This window comes from Equus przewalskii, chromosome 13 (genome assembly GCF_037783145.1).
Source record: "Equus przewalskii isolate Varuska chromosome 13, EquPr2, whole genome shotgun sequence".
Taxonomy (NCBI): domain Eukaryota; kingdom Metazoa; phylum Chordata; class Mammalia; order Perissodactyla; family Equidae; genus Equus; species Equus przewalskii.
In genome coordinates this window covers 41,243,811-41,259,992 of record NC_091843.1, presented here as the reverse complement: position 1 = coordinate 41,259,992, position 16,182 = coordinate 41,243,811, and the positions used below count along the sequence as shown (strand labels likewise).

Genomic DNA, 16,182 nt, shown 5'->3' with positions numbered 1-16,182 from the left:
ATTCTTCCTTTAGCCATCCTAGAAGATAGTAAATTACCGATTCACCATAATCTCTTGGGCATTGGGATTTAAAAAATAAAAAGTACACTCTTATCACTTTTCCCCCATAGCATCATTTTCTGTCCCTTAATTCACCCTCGTTGTCCATTCCTGGACCCTCTCCAGCTTTTTCACATTCTGCCTAAATTTTGGAGGCCAAAGCATGACATAATGCTGAGGCAGACATCTCTCTGATGTGACTTGCAGCCTAAACAATTTTCAGTAGCATCTTTCACATTTAATATCTCAGTGGCTGCCACTTTTTAAATTAAGCTAATCGATTATCCAGCTGACACATTCTTAGCATGGGTCTGCCCTGGTGGCCCCTCAGAGCCCAGAGGCTTCCACGGGGCATCCAGAATTCCTTCTAAAGGCCCCATAATCATACACAGAGCGTACAAGTCAACGATTCGATGATGCAAAACTCCAAGCTCCTTGAGGGCAGGGACCGCACATTTCAGTGTTTTGTAACCCTCAAGGCACTTACTGGGAACTTTCGTGTTGTAAATAGCTGGGTATAGCTAAGGAGTTCAAAAAAGTTTTTCCCGGGATCGTGTTATAGACTGAATTGTGTCCCCCTCAAATTCATATGTTGAAATCCTAACTCAGTGTGACTATATTTGGAGACAGGGTCTTTAAGGAGGTAGGGCCAGGTGAACCGAGAATGCCAGAGACTGGAGAGTGGACAACGTAGGAAGCTGTCCACTTGTTCTTTAGAGATAGTGCATGAGTTTCCAGGCCACACAGACCGGCGTTTGAATCCTGGCTATTATGTTTTCTACAGAAATGACAATGAACTTAAGCTGTATGAATCTTGGTTTCACCGCATGTAAAGTGAGAGTTATAGGACTGATCATTTGGGGTTGGTGTGATGATTTAACGTGCTAATGTATGAGCCTGACACATCATAGGTACTCAATAAATAGTAGCTGCTACTGTCATTACTGTCATTTGTTCATTCATTCAATATATTCTGGGCACCTAAGGTACAGTGGTCATGAATTCTGCCAGGACATTTTTCTCTTGGAGCTTACATTCTAGTTCACTGGACAGACAGAAAGTGTTAAATAAGATGATTCCAGGTAATAATAACTGTTCTGAAGGAACTAAAAGTAAGGGGCAGTGGAGGGAAGAGGGCACTTCTTGAGACATCAGGGACGGCCTTTCTAGGGAGTTAACATCTTAGGGGACATAGATGGCGAGAGGGCAGTAGCCATGAAAGATCTGAGGGAAGATGTTCTAGGTAGAGAGAGCAGCAAGCGCAAAGGCCAGAGGAGGATCAAGTTTCTTCTACTCAAGGGACAGACAGGAGGCAAGTCAGTGTGTCGGGAGCACGGGGAGCAGGAGGGAGAGGAGGGGAAATGAGTGGGGAGAGGCAGGCAGGGGTGAGATCATACAGGGCCTCGCAGGCTCTGGGAGGAAATTGGATTTTACCCTGAGCATAATGGGAGGCCGTTGGAGAATTTAAGAAGATAAATCATCATCATCACTCCGGGCTTTCCAAAATCTGACAAGACAAAGGGAAAAGGCTTTGTGACGACTGGAGGGTAAAAAACCAGAGTCACAGCCTCTGGCAGTGCAAGATGGAAGGGTCAGAGCGTGCCAACTCCAAGGAGTTTATGAGGAGCACACATCGTTTGTCACCTTGCCTTGTCACAGACGGCTGTAACTCAGGGAATAGAGGTTGAGAGCCGCCTGGCATAGATGAGCCTGCAGCAGACAGGGCACTGGAGATCTTGGGCTTTCTCCAACCTACATTGCTTTGGACCAGCACCGCCACAAGACCTGGCACATAGAGGACGCTCGAGAAATGCCTGCCAAAGTGAGTTACGTGATACTGCAGTGACTCAAAGGTAGAGTCGAACTCAGGAAGGTCATACCCAACACACAGCCCTTCAGCGGCCTCTGCACACACGATTCAACAGCCCCACCTGCACTGCCTGTCCCGTGAAAGATGCCACCCACTGCGCAGACATCTTTGGTGACTCAGACTCTGGTGAACGTTAGATTTCAGGACTAAGAGCCACCTAATTTTGCTAACTTGTCTATAGATGCTTTAGATAAGGAATCCTTGAACAGACCCATATAGCACTAACCTCATGGATCAAACAGGCCTTTGAAACTCCACCTTTTTAACCTACTATGTGGAGTCTTCTCAACAGACCAGTGCTCCAGCCTTTCCACTGTTTTGGCAAAACAGGCCCAGGGTCAATAAGCTCAAATCCAAGTCCACTTAATGTCTGGAGGACTTCCATTAATTATGTATCCCTTTGGTTAAAAATGCAAATGATCCTTGGCAGCCATTTAGATCTCCATGTGAATTAGCTTATCATACACTTTCCAACAACAAACCAAGCTGGCCAAGTGTGTCATTCAATGACGGCTGGCTTCCTGGGAGCTGGATTCCATCTGTGTCCATATCTGTGGACTGTCTTGGCTTCTTCCTCATGAGGAGAGGCAGAGCTCCCGCTCAAAGGCAGCTCCTTTATTTCACAATGGAAGGAAGAGATGCTTAGGGAGGAATTAGAGCCAGCTAAGTCAGGAGCATTGAAAACATCCTGCCCACTCTAATGTTCCCCAACTCAGGATCCATAGCTTTGTCATTTGATGGTGGATAGGGGAAAATTTTTATTTATCTTAAGCAATCTCCTCACAGCCTCTGCTCTCCTGAGACTAGCAAACGGTCATCAGTAACCATACCGGCCTTGGCAATGATGCCATCCTCACTAACAAGCTATGTCTCACTGTGTAATTGCCAGTTAAAGAGCACCTTGTCCTAATTAACCTCTTCAGGGAACAAAAATAAAAGCATCGAGAATTTCAGAGTTCGCAGGACCTGTGCACAACCCCTTGTCATACGGATAAGGAAATTGTGTCTGAGGATGATTAAAGCCCAAAGTCTCACAGCCAATTAGCAGAGAGCCAGACTGACTCCTACAGCACTGGGTTACTCCACCAGCCAGGAAGAGCCACTGACATTCCCTAACTCTTTATCCCTTCAAGCATGTTATTGAAAACAGATGAGTTGAGCACGCATTACATGCTCTGACCATGCCGGGCACTAGGGTCATGGAGAAGAGATAACGGCTTGTTCATTCTTTCAATAACTATCTATGGAGCACCTATCATGCACCACACACAATGAGGGTGCTGGTTAAAAGCAATGCTTCAAACAGCTTTGATTCCTGGCAACGTGACTTACGAACTAAAATGAGACATTGAGACTAACCACACAGAGTTACTGAGATTATTAAGCGCAGGGATACTTAAGAGGGGCTTGGCCCAATCTTTTGCCCATAGTAAGCAATCAACATGTTGTAGCTATTTTTATTCTCCTCACCACATAGCCAAGGAGATGAGGTAATCCATGAAACCGTGGGGGTGACGATGAGGGGTGGGTTTTGGCTGGTGAGGAAAAATCAGATGAACATGGAGGAAGTGAGATGAGACCTGAGCTGGATCTTGGAGAAAATAGAGAATGCATTCACAAATAGAGGAAGCCCAAATATAGGGCCAGAACAAAGGAAGCATGCCAGAGCAGGGCGGGACTTGTCACTGGAGAGGTATGTGAGGATAGAGTAAGAATGGCCTCAAAATTTGGGCAGAAAAGCAGGGAAGATTCCCAGCCATCTCCATGTGGCAGCCATTTAGGTCCCCATGTGAATTAGCTTATTGCCCACACTCTAACCCCAAACCAAGCTGGGCAAGTGCAAGGAGATAACATGGACAAGTAGTGGAGTGGCACTAGGCAGACGGGAGCCAGAGAGGCCTTGTGGAGAACGGGGGTTGACGATAGCGGGGCTGAGGAGGGATGGAATTGACAGAGGAGAAGGAGCAGAACTTGTTGGCCAGCCTGGACGTGGCAGACACGGGACCAAGGGGCTCCTGTGAGCATGCTGAGGTTTTGAGCTCGGTTGGATGGAGTTGCAGGGTGAGGCCTCCTTCTTTAAAAGGCTCTGAGGAGGAAGTGTCCCAGAGATGAATCCTGACTGCACCCTTTGTCCAGAGAGCCTCACCAAGCCCTTGCAGCCGTCTCCAGAAGACTACTAATGTGCTGCTTCTCAGTCACTGCATGATCCCGCTGCCTCTTGTTTTGTTTCTACACCGCTGGAAAATGAGAGGTTTCAGTGAAAGGGGGAAAATTATCCTTAATTTTGATTCTGTGTTTGAACACCTTCCACTCCTCCGTAAATTGAAGGGTATATTTTGATACTCCTCCTAATGCTTGGCTAACGGAACCAGAGAATCAAAGATTAGTCAAGGTTCCAGGAAGACTGACGTAGCTCGATGCCTCACAGAGACACACCACTCTCCTCAAAAACTGCTTCTGACTCTTCGTGAAAACCAGGGTCACCCTAAAACCAGGTGGGGCTAGCTGGTGCTCATTCTCCCATCCTCTCGGTTATAACCTCCCCCTACCACACCCCCACATATGCGTGCATGAGTGCGCTCGCTGCGATACTCACCAATATCATAAGCATTCCAGGCACATAATGCTGTTAACAAACCAGCAGTCATCTCTGAAATGCAGGCCAGAACTGATCCTACAAGTGCTGTTTAGTTGAGGGAAGTCAGAGGAGCAAGAGCCACTCACATTTTATTGATTTCCCCCTTATTTTTTCTCCTTATTTGGCAACATCAAGGTGCAAAATAAATGCAAGCGTGCACAGATGGAGCTTACTTGGCCTCCATCTCCCATCCCCAAGGAGCACTGTGCACTCACCTGGAAGTCTGTTAAGACACAGATCTCATTAAGTGAGCTCCCCTAAATCAGACAGTCCATGCTGGGAATGAGGGTGACCCCGGTCATCGGGCTCAGTCCAAGCACCACACGTAACCTTGGGAAGTGCCTGCCACTTCACCTCAGGGATGTGGTTAATCTGAGTACGCTTGTGTACTCAGTATGGAGTGTCCGTTAGGGACAAGTGAAGGAGGTCCTAGGGCAATGGCTGCAAGTCAAATACCACATGCTTTCAAGCTGCTCCGGTAACAAGTCCTAGGACACACCACTGCGGCTCCAGGAAACAAGCCACCTTTGACAAAGGCATTTCCCACAGGAAGATGAGTTACCCATGAGTCCTTACCCACGGCCTGTAAAGCTCTGCACCACGCGCCAACCACTCTGGTCTCGGCTTCCCCTCCCCCACCCAAGATCTGGCCACAGAGAGTTTCAGTTCCTCACTCAAGCTGTGCTCTTGCTCCCTTAGGACTATTGATCATGGGATTCCCTCTGCCCCAACACCCTTCCTCCACCTGGCCCTGCCCACCCTGCCCACTCTGGGCCAACTCCTTCTGTTCTCCGGTAGATGTCCCAGCCTTGGGAAAGAGGTCTTGACCACCATGTCCAGATTAGATGCTCCCATGTGTGCTCTCACCGTGCAGGTCACACTGTACTGTGACTCTAACACATCTGCTTCTTGTCATATGACCACTGTGTCCCCAGCACAAAGGGCAGGGCCTGGCACACATTCCTTTGCGAACATCTGTTGGATTGATTTGTCAGGGGACAACGCAGGGGTGGTGCTGAGATGCCCATTAAACTCCCACCTCACTCTCCTGCAAGCGAAGGCCACTGTGCCCCAGGCAAGAGCTCCCCAGCAGCCCTTGTCCACGTGGCTCATTTCAGCTCAGCTGACTTGACACCCAACAACCCACCCATACGAGTCTTTGGACACAGAGCAGGATGCTATCTCCCAGCTGTTCTTGCCATTAGGTGTGGCCACGCGATTAGTCCTCTCAATCAGAATGTGCATGGCAATGAGAGTGCTGCCTCCAGGTCTGGTCCAGGGGAACCTGGCTGGCTGGGATGTTGACACCCAGGGCAATCTTGGAAGCTGCTGTCAGCCTGGGTCCCTGAATGACCACGTGGAAGACAGCTGCCTTGACAATCGAACATCTGTCCAGAGCTGTTCCTGGAGTAAGAAGTAAATTTCTATTGTATGAAGGCACTGAAAATTGTGGAACCAACATTATTGTGACCTAGCATACCCTAACAAATACTCTGAGGCTTGGAAAAGATAAATGACTTGCCCAAAATGGTAACAACCAATGGCAGCACCAGAATCCATGCTTGAGTTAAGAATCTTCACAAAATTCTGTGCTGAGCTAGCATTCATCACAGGGGATTTTGTTCAGCTGTCTCCTCCTCTGTCTTCTCCACTGGACAGCAGCTACCAGGAACCTACCTTGTACAGAGCAGGCTCTCAATATTTTATTTAGTATATACCTGTATGATGCTCCCCATATGCCAGGCTCCACTCTAAGGGTGTCATAAACCTTCATTTAATTCTCAACTTCATGAAGTACATATTGTCATCATCTCCATTGTACAGATGAGGAAGCTGAGGCACCACTGCCTCCCTAGTGACCAGCCAAGTAGATGGAAACCCCTCAACCCTGTGAGAGCATTTCCAGTCCTGGACCCACTCCCGAAACTACAGGGGCTCAGCAGACGGTGGAGTCCTGCTTTGCTAAAGACTCACTTCTTCAGAGTTGCTGGTTCAGAGCTCTGTTAAGCCTTTTTTTATATAACACTCTTCATCTATAATAACATTTATTTTCTATAGAAAAGGAAAAAAACAGCAAAATGGTTTTTTAAAAAAAATCCTGTGTGGTTGCCTTTGTGCAGAGTCCCCAAAACACTGATCCCAGCCACTGTGAGGAGATATTGGCTTCCTGTCACCGTTTCTCTTTTCTAAGGCAGTGAACCAACCTTTTGGAGTGTGACACTCAATTTGCTTGTTTGGATTTTGTGGCACTTTTCTTCTTCCCCTCCTCCAAACTCAGCGAAAACTGCTATATTCTGCATATTTGTTTTGTTTGAAGCAAATGGTGTTGAGAATTCTTAGCCAGCCCTTGAGACAACTGGAGACACCCTGGGGTGCTGTAAAACCAAGGGTGGGAATCACTGATCTAAGGAGGAAAAAAGGTTTTAGGAAAAACTAATGTCTCAGCATCTTCCACAACCGCAGCGTGATCCAGAGTGTGCTGCAGGCCAGCGCAGCCACTGCTCGCTGCTCATGCTCCATCTCAAGGTTAGAGCAGGTTAAAAACACCTTGCAGGACTCCCACCTCCAGCCTCTGCTCCGTGTCCTTTGTTGGCTGTTCTGGGTCAGCTTACCCAGCAGTTTCCAGATTCAAGTGTAACCCTGAATCACGTGACATGTGTTTTTGGACTCAGCACCAGCCTAGGCACCTTCAAGAGAAAGGCAGGTAAATATGCACAAGCTAAGCAAAAACATTGGACCTGCCTTCAAGGAGACGGTAGTCTAGGCAAGAAGATAAGACACGTGCACAGTATGCTCTCATGTGTCACTGAGAAGATCCAAGTGTACATAGACATAGAACCTCATATCTCCTCTTAGAAATCACTGTGTGCCTGGGCTGCTATGAGGTGGACCTACAGTTAGGGACCCTGCGCCAACCACAGTGGCCCCCACCCCCATGAAGTCCCCAAATACACAAGACATCTTGGCAGAGGAGATCCAAGAAACTTCTGGCTAATAGCTGGACCCAGACCTCACAACCCAGTGCAGAGAGCTGGGAAGCTCAGCTGGGCCAAAGATTCAGACCAAAGCAGGTCCTAATGGGATCTGTGCTTCAAACACGAACACCCACAAACTCTGGTCTGGAATCTTGCCACACTTACTTAGGCTGCAACGGCAAGGACACAAGAGAAGGTTTGCCCCAACGCCCAAGGCATGGACCTGGATCACAGCGGACAGTGCCCAGAATGCGGTGTGGGGCCAGATTCTAACATCTGAGATGAGCCTGGAGATGAGGCTGGGCCCTGGGTGGAACCAACAGTTTTCTTTGCCAGGAGATCTAATGCAAAAAAGGATGGGCCCCAGCCATCCTGACTGACCCTCTCCTAGCGTCTCTCTGGAGACCACTGATTCGACTTTGTCTTCACACTGTTTACTCCAAATCTCTCCATCAAAATCTTAACCTTCTCGTTGAATATTCCCTTACATAAATTGTTACAAGGTACCATTTTTGGAGAGAGTGCTGCCCCTTGCTCCCCAGTGTTACCAGTGAGAGGCATGAAAAGGGAGAGGAGTGAGGTTGGGGGGCCTGGACCTCGGTGGTCACCTTGCCAGAGAGGGACCCACATTGTGAGTTTCACAATTATTCCTACCAGTGACTCACGAGGCCTTAAGCATCCTGCTTCTGCTGTTAAAGATGAGCTGGGAAGAACTGGGACTAGAGCTGTGTGTGTGGCTCTCCATGCACAACCAGAAACGGAGCCCCTCCAGGCTGTGCTAGTTCCCTAAAGGAACCTTTTTCCAACTAGTCGCTCAACTCTGGGGAATATACAGTGATAGGGTGAGCAACAAATCGTTTTATTTGCTAAGACTATGAGCCAGAACCTGAAATAAATCAGTGAAATGAGAAAACAAAAAGGGAAAGATGATCCTTTTCAAATTGCCAGTCAAGTTTTAGTTTACAAAGTCACAGGTTAGTGCTAGGAATGGCAATCACCAGACTTTCTGGTCGCAGTCATATTCTCGAATGATATTAAAAAGTACTCCAGTGAGCTCCTTCCTGGCGTCCACCACCTCAATATGTAGCACTTCAATCATCTGCATCCTTTCATCATGGGAAGAAAAACCAAGAATGCTCCAGGAGAGGGAGCTGACCAGAGAGTAGTCCATGATCTGGCCCTGTGGTAGACAGAATACTGCCCCCAAAGATGCCCACACCCGATCCCCACAACCTGCGAACATGTTCCCTTACCTGGCAAAAGGGACTTGACAGATGCAATTAAGTTAAAGGCCTCGGGGGTGATTACCCTGCATTGTCCAGGTCGGGCCAACATAATCACAAAGGTTCTTGTAAGAGGGAGGCAGGAGGGTCAGAGTCAGAGGAGGGGATGTGACAACATAAGCAGAAGTCAGAGTGATTTGGCACCAACGAGCCAAGGCAAGAAGCCTCGAGAAGCTAGAAAATGCAAGGAAACAGATACTCCCCTAGAGCCTCTAGAAGGAAGCATTGCCTCAAGCTTGTGTGAGGCCACACAGACCCGCCATATGACTTCCAAAAATCCATGGTCACTACCAACTGCCCCTCATGCGATCGCCTCTAGGCTGTGTATTTTACAAATTTATAGCAGAGAGAATTAGACTCAGTGTAATCTCCAGGTCTAATCTTGAGCAGAAACAGCCTCCCTTTTGGATGTGTGGCCATGTGGCAGAGCCTCCATTATAACACGGCCAGGGAGGTAGGTGCTCTGGTTAACCCAGTGTTCTGGTTAGTAAAGAGTTCCCAAGGAAGACCTCACTAGAAAGAACTGAGACCCCTCCCATGAGCCGCTCATAAACAGGACTCTGGGCTTCAGAGCCGGGCCTTATCTACCCCATGGGGACTTCCAATTCTCCGAACACAAGAGTGCAAAAGAACACATGGCAAGGCAAACCTCGCTGGTCTTGCTCTGATGACCCAAGTCACAGCCTTCATTAACAATGCCGGCAGCAGCAATGAGACCTGCAGGTATTCTGGCTCAGAGAGATTGGTCACAGGTGGGCTGGACAGCCAGCCTCTGAGAGCACCAAGCCTGATTCCGCCCTTTGGTCAAAGGCCCTGGAGCTCTGGGAGAATATCAGGCATTAAGAGGCCAAAACACACCCAAGGCATTCATACCCCTCCCCCCTCCCCCAGCACCCAACCAGGGAAAAACCCTACAGACCCCATCTCTCTTGTGAAACTTCCAGGTCATGGTTCCAGGGACTTCCTGCTCAGCAGGCACCCTGTGGACCAACGAGTTACTGCAGAAAATAAGAGGGGCCCTAGAGAGCTTTATCATGGACTTAGAGCTACCAAAAATAACCCCCGGGGTCATGATGTAGCTTGACACTTTGATTTTAGCCCAATAAAGCTGATTTTGGCCTTCTGACTTCCAGAACTATAGGATAATAAATATGTTTGTTCTAAGCCACCCAGTTGGTGGCAATTTGTTACAACAGCAAGGAGAAACTAACACAAGTGCTCCAGAACCCAGTTACCTCCACCTGCCTTTGTGCAGGACAGACATCCAGCAAAGCCAACTGAGGAGCAATTGACCCTGGTTGTGAACTCCATCTCACATTAGAGATGAGTCCCCTGAGTGTGTACCCCCAGAGCAGACTGACTGAGACCCTCAGTGAGGAAGATGGGGCAGCCGATTCCGCCCCTGAGGAATTGCCATCCTGCCTCACTGCCCTTTCCTTCCTCCTGAATTCCCTCTCCAGCAGCCCCATAGCTGGGGCTCCCTCAGTCCTCTCCTCCCACTACAAGGAAAGTGGCCTGTGGTAACAGAGCTGTGTCCCCTGCCCCACACTTCTACAGTGAAACCTCAGGCGAGAGCAAGTCGCCTTGGAAGATAAACTGGTTGTATTTTAAAAACAAAAAAAGTTAAAAATTAAAACCTCCCATGAAATAGGAGTCTGCCTGTTAGAGTTAACAAATCATTCTAAACTACTGGATGCAAATTATTTTTATATCCCCTGAGTTTCAGAAAAGGTCAGTCTCTAAGTGAGCCCTGTGCCATTTTCCAGTCAGCCAATGCCCACTCTGCCTTTTGCACTCTGGTCCTAACAGGGACAAGTGCAGGCACGGGGAAGAACAGAGCCCCAGGAGAAGCTGCAGAGAAAATTTATTGTTGATCTTGTCTGATACACTTAACCACAGTGACGAGTCCCTTTATGCTGATGTATTTCTCCTCACTGCCCTATTTCTTTTATTCCTGGTGATGGAGTTTCAGGTAACTCCATCCTCTGTGTATTCATAACTACTATTCTTGTGTAACCATTAAACCCAGACCCATAAGGTCCAGTCTTGGAAGAATAATGTGGTTGAAGAAACACAGCCTCAAGGTAAAAAATAATTTTAACAAATAACACAATTTCTTTACTTGCTTTTTCCTAAAACAGTTACTGAGACACAAATACATAATTTACGGTAACGTCTGTTAACATCTTGTTTTCTCTTAGCCCTCTCCCTCACCCCCTAGCTGTCCCAGGCGTCTCTCCCCACTATTGCCTTAACCTCTTCACTCCCAGCTGCTCTGGCTTCTCTTCTGTACAACCTCATCTTTGTCCTTTTAATATGTGGACCAACTCGCCTCTTAATGAACAAGGAAGGACAGCAGAGGTGTTAGAAATGGGGTTGGAAATTATGGGACTTTCTTTGGTTGACTGAAGGAAGTCAAGAGGCAGTGAACACTCTTGCATTAATGAGTGTCATTTGGTGTCCTACTAGTACATATGACACTGTATTATTATTTGTACATAGACTGAAGTCCTCCAGGGCAGGGACCTGCCTTGTTCATCTTTCTTTCCCTAGCACCAAGCAGAGGGTCTCACACACGCAATGGATGCTTGCGCGATACACACTGAATGATGAAAGAAGCTGGGAGCGAACGAATGAGCTGAGCACACGGTGAAGTGTGTTCTCACTCACTAGTCAGATTTTACCCCCTCACGCAAGTAGCATATGCGTATTCTGCAAAAACATTGGAAAATACAGATAGTCATGAAGAAAAGAAAAAGTATTCACGTTGACTATTTAGAAATAAACCTCTTGATTTTTTGTTCTATATACTTCAATATTTACCTTATGTTTTTGAAAATTAGAATCCAACAATATTTTCCCTTTTTATTACTTGCTTTTTCTCCCCTTAATAGCATATTGTGAACTTTCCATTTCAAACATACTTGTACAACACTGTTGTAAATAGCTGCTTAGTATGCCATGGCATGGATGTACCATGATTATTTTAGTCGATTACTTTTCATTATTTTAAAATATTTTATATTATAATTGATGCTGATAGATACTTTAAATTTAAAAATTTTTTAAATTATCTTCTAAACAGAAACAAAGTATTTATAAAATACACATAGCATATAAAATAACAATACAATGATTGTCCATGTAAATTACTTAGTTTTGACCTATATACCAAGACATCCTTTTGCAAATTGCTTCTTTTTACTCAATGCTATGTTCCTGAGAATGTTGTATCAATGTTATTACATGTAGATATAATTAGTTTGTTTTCCCTGTGGTATAGTATTCTGTATCTATCTTCTATATATCGCTAGATTCATCATCACTATAGACTATATCACAATTCACTTATATATTCTTCTGTTGCTAGACCTTTAAATTATTTATAGTTTTAAACTATTATACACAAAATTGCTAGAACTTTCTTGTTCATGTCTCCCAGCACAAATATGCAAGAAATTTTCTGAGAGTACATGCCTGGGAGTGAATTGTCTGGGTCTTAGGGTATGAACACTATCAGCTACACAAAGACCAAGCTGTCTTCCAAAGGAGTCGTACGATTTATATTCTCACCAGCAGTGTGCCAGAGCCCCGCAATGTGTGTTTTCTTCAGGATCACCATTGCTATTTCTGGTTTTTTGTTTTCCATATAAATTTTAGAACCCGTTTGTCAAATTACACACACACATACACATACACCTGATAAAAAGTTCATATACTGATCATTTGGGGGGAGAATAAACTTCTTCGTAATATTGAGCTTTCTTATCCATTAATTTAGGTCCTTTGACAAACTGTCATAACTTTTTTCCATGAATATTTTACATATTGTAATTGTATTCATTCTTAGAAACTTTATATTTTTGATGCCAGAGGTTATGTTATCATTTAAAATTACATTTTCTCTTTGTTGCTATTATATCAAAATGCAATTGAATTTTGTATTTAACAAACTTATTAAAATATATTAGTTAATCCTATTCATTTATTCACAAAGTCTTTCAGATTCTCTATACAACCATATCATTTGTGAGTAATCAGTTATGTTTTTTTTAATAATAAAAGCCATAGCCACTCCCCGCTTCCCAATCCTTCCTTAACTCCTGGATACCACTAATCTCTTCTCTATTCTATCATTCTGTCATTTCAAAAATGTTGTATAAATGGAGGCCAGCCTGGTGGCACAGTGGTTAAGTTCGCATGCTCAGCTTCAGGGGCCCAGGGTTCACCGGTTCAGATCCTGGGTGCAGACCTATGCACCGCTCATCAAGCCATGCTGTGGCAGGTGTCCACATAGAAAATAGAGGAAGACGGACACAGATGTCACCCCAAGGCCAATCTTCCTCAGCAAAAAGAGGAAGATTGGCAACGAATGTTAGCTCAGGGCCAATTTTCCTCAGCAAAAAGAAGAGGCTTGGAGGCAGCTTGGCTAGCTCAGGGCTAATCTTCCTCAAAAAAAAAAAAAATGCTGTATAAATGGAGTCATACAGTATTTAACTTTCAGGGATCAGTGGTTTTCTTTCAGCATAATTCTCTGGAGATTCATTGAGGTTATTGCACATATTAGTAGTTTGTTTCTTTTCATTCTTAAGTGAAACATCTCCAAGTCTTTTGTCCATTTTCTAATTGCATTGCTTATTTTTTCACTGGTGAGTTTTGAGAATTCCTTATATATCTAGATACTAGTTCCTTATTGGATTTATGGTTTGCAAATCTTTCCTCCCAGTCTGTAGCTTGTCTTTTTATTCTCTTAACTAGGTCTTATGCAGAGCAAAATTTTTAATTTGGATGAAGTCCAATTTATCAGTTTTTCCTCTTACAGATCATGCTTTTCTTCCTTTTCTAGTTTGGTTTTTTTTTTTTTTAACATTGGTTTATGACACAAATTTCAGGTGTACATCATTCTATTTCAACTTCTGTACAGACTACATCATGTTCTACACCGAAAAAGTCTAGCTGCCATTGATCACTATACAAATGTGCCCCTTTACCCCTTTCACCCTCCCCCCAATCCCCTTCCCCTCTGGTAACCACCAATCTGTTCTCTGTGATTGCCTATTGATATTGTATCTTCCACATGAGTGAAATCATCCAATATTTGACTTTCCCTATCTGACTTATTTCACTTAGTGTAATAACCTCAAGGTCCATCCATGTTGTCACAAATAGCAAGATTTTATCTTTTTATGGCTGAGTAGTATTCCATTGTATGTATGTGTGTGTATATATATACATGTATGTATATATGTGTGTGTATAAAACATACATATACATATGTGCCACATGTTCATCCTTTCATCCATTGATGGACACTTTTATGTTGTTTTCTAGTCTTGGCTATTGTGAATAATGCTGCAATGAACATAGGGGTGCACATCTTTTTAAATTAGTGTTTTCGTGTTGTTTGGATAAATACCCAGAGCGGAAGAGCTAGATCATATGGTAGTTCCATTTTTAAATTTTTGAGGCATTTACATACTGTTTTCCATAGTGGCTTCACCAATTTACCAAAAGCATATGAAGGTTCTTTTTCTTCACATCCTCTCCAACACTTATTTCTCGTCTTTTTAATAATAGCTATTCTGAAGGGCATGAGATGATATCTCTTTGTGGTTTTGCATTTCCCTAATAATTAGTGATGTTGAACATCTTTTCATGTGCCTTTTGACCATCGGTATATCTTCTTTGGGAGATATATTTTTTTTGGAAGATATATATTTTCTTTGGAAAAACGTCTGTCCAGATCCTCTGCCCACTTTTTAATCAGGTTGTTTTCTTGGTGTTGAGTTGTATGAGTTCTTTGTATATTTTGGATATTAACCCCTCATCAGATATATTATTTGAAAATATCTTCTCCCAATTGTTAGGTTGCCTTTTTGTTGATGTTTCCTTTTACCATGCAGAAGCTTCTCAGTTTGATGTAGCCCAATTTGTTTATTTTTTCCTTTGGTTTTCCTGCCTAAGGAGATATATTCCAAAAGATATTGCTAAGACTGATGTTGAAGAGCATACTGCCTATGTTTTCTTCCAGGAGTTTTATGGTTTCAGGTCTTACATTCAAGTTTTTAATCCATTTTGAGTTAATTTTTGTGTGTGGTGTGAGATAGTGGTCTACTTTCATTCTTTTACATGTGGCTGTCCAGTTTTCCCAATATTTTCCTTTCTCCATTGTATATTCTTGGCTTCTTTATCAAAAATTAGCTGTCATGGATGTGTGGGTTTATTTTTGGGCTCTTGATTCTTTCTGTTGCCAGTAACATGCCATTGTGATTACTACAGCTTTGTAGTATACTTTGAAATCAGAGAGTGTGATACCTCCAGCTTTGTTCTTTTTTCTTAGGATTGTTTTGGCTACTCAGGGTCTTCCGTTGTTTCATATAAATTTTAGGATGCTTAGTTCTGTTTCTGTGAAAACTGTTGTTGAGACTTCAATACGGATTGCACTGAATCTATAGATTGAGAAGTTTGTTCCTTTCCAAGTTTTATACTGTTTCTTTCTTTTTCTTGCCTTAGTATACTAGCTAGGACCTCCAGTAAAATGTTCAATAGAAGAGACAGAGCAGGCAATTTTATCTTGCTCATGTCCTGAAGTTTCAATGTTTCTCTATTAAGAACAGTATTTGCTGTAGGTTTATCACCTTTTATTTTGATACAATTTTAAACCTACAGAAAAATAGCAAGAATAGAATAAGGAAATCTCACAGTTTTTGAGATTCACCATTTTGTCCTATTTGCTTACCATTTCTCTCTCGTGATACATATATGTATATATTTATGTACACACACACTCTTTATATATATACATACATGTTAAGGTATTCATGTATATATGTACAAACATACTATATATGTGTGTGTTTATATATATGAATATATGAATATATATACATATACGTGATTTTGGGGGAAGCATTTGAGAACAAGTAAAAGGTATTATGTACTTTAAGTCTAAAGCATATTATTTCCTAAGATCAAAACACCTTTCTATAGTGAAATTGTAAAAATCAGCATTTCTGTAAAACTATTATCTAATCCACAGTCCATGTTCAAATTTTGTCTTTTGTCCCAATAGTGTTCTTTATAGCTGTTTTTCTTTCCTAGTACAGGATCCAACCCAGGATCACAGATTGCATTTAGTTGTTATGTTTCTTTAGTTTCCTTTTATCTGGAACAGTTCCTCAGCCTTCCTCTGTGTTTCTTGACCTTGATATATTTGAAGAGTACAGGGACGTTATTTTGTAGAATCTCTCTCAACCTGGATTTGTCTGATGTTTCCTCATGATAAGATTCAAGTTATAAATTTTTCACAGGAATACCACAGAACTGACATTTTTGTCCTCAGTACACCATATCAACAAGTACGTGATGTTGGCTTGT

At 43.7% G+C, this 16,182-nt stretch overlaps 1 protein-coding gene across 2 annotated transcripts in view; it reads right to left on the bottom strand.

Annotated features, from left to right (window-relative positions):
• FSTL4 (follistatin like 4) overlaps positions 1-16,182 on the bottom strand; it is a 408,701-nt gene that overhangs the window by 324,580 nt on the left and 67,939 nt on the right. The window lies entirely within an intron of this gene.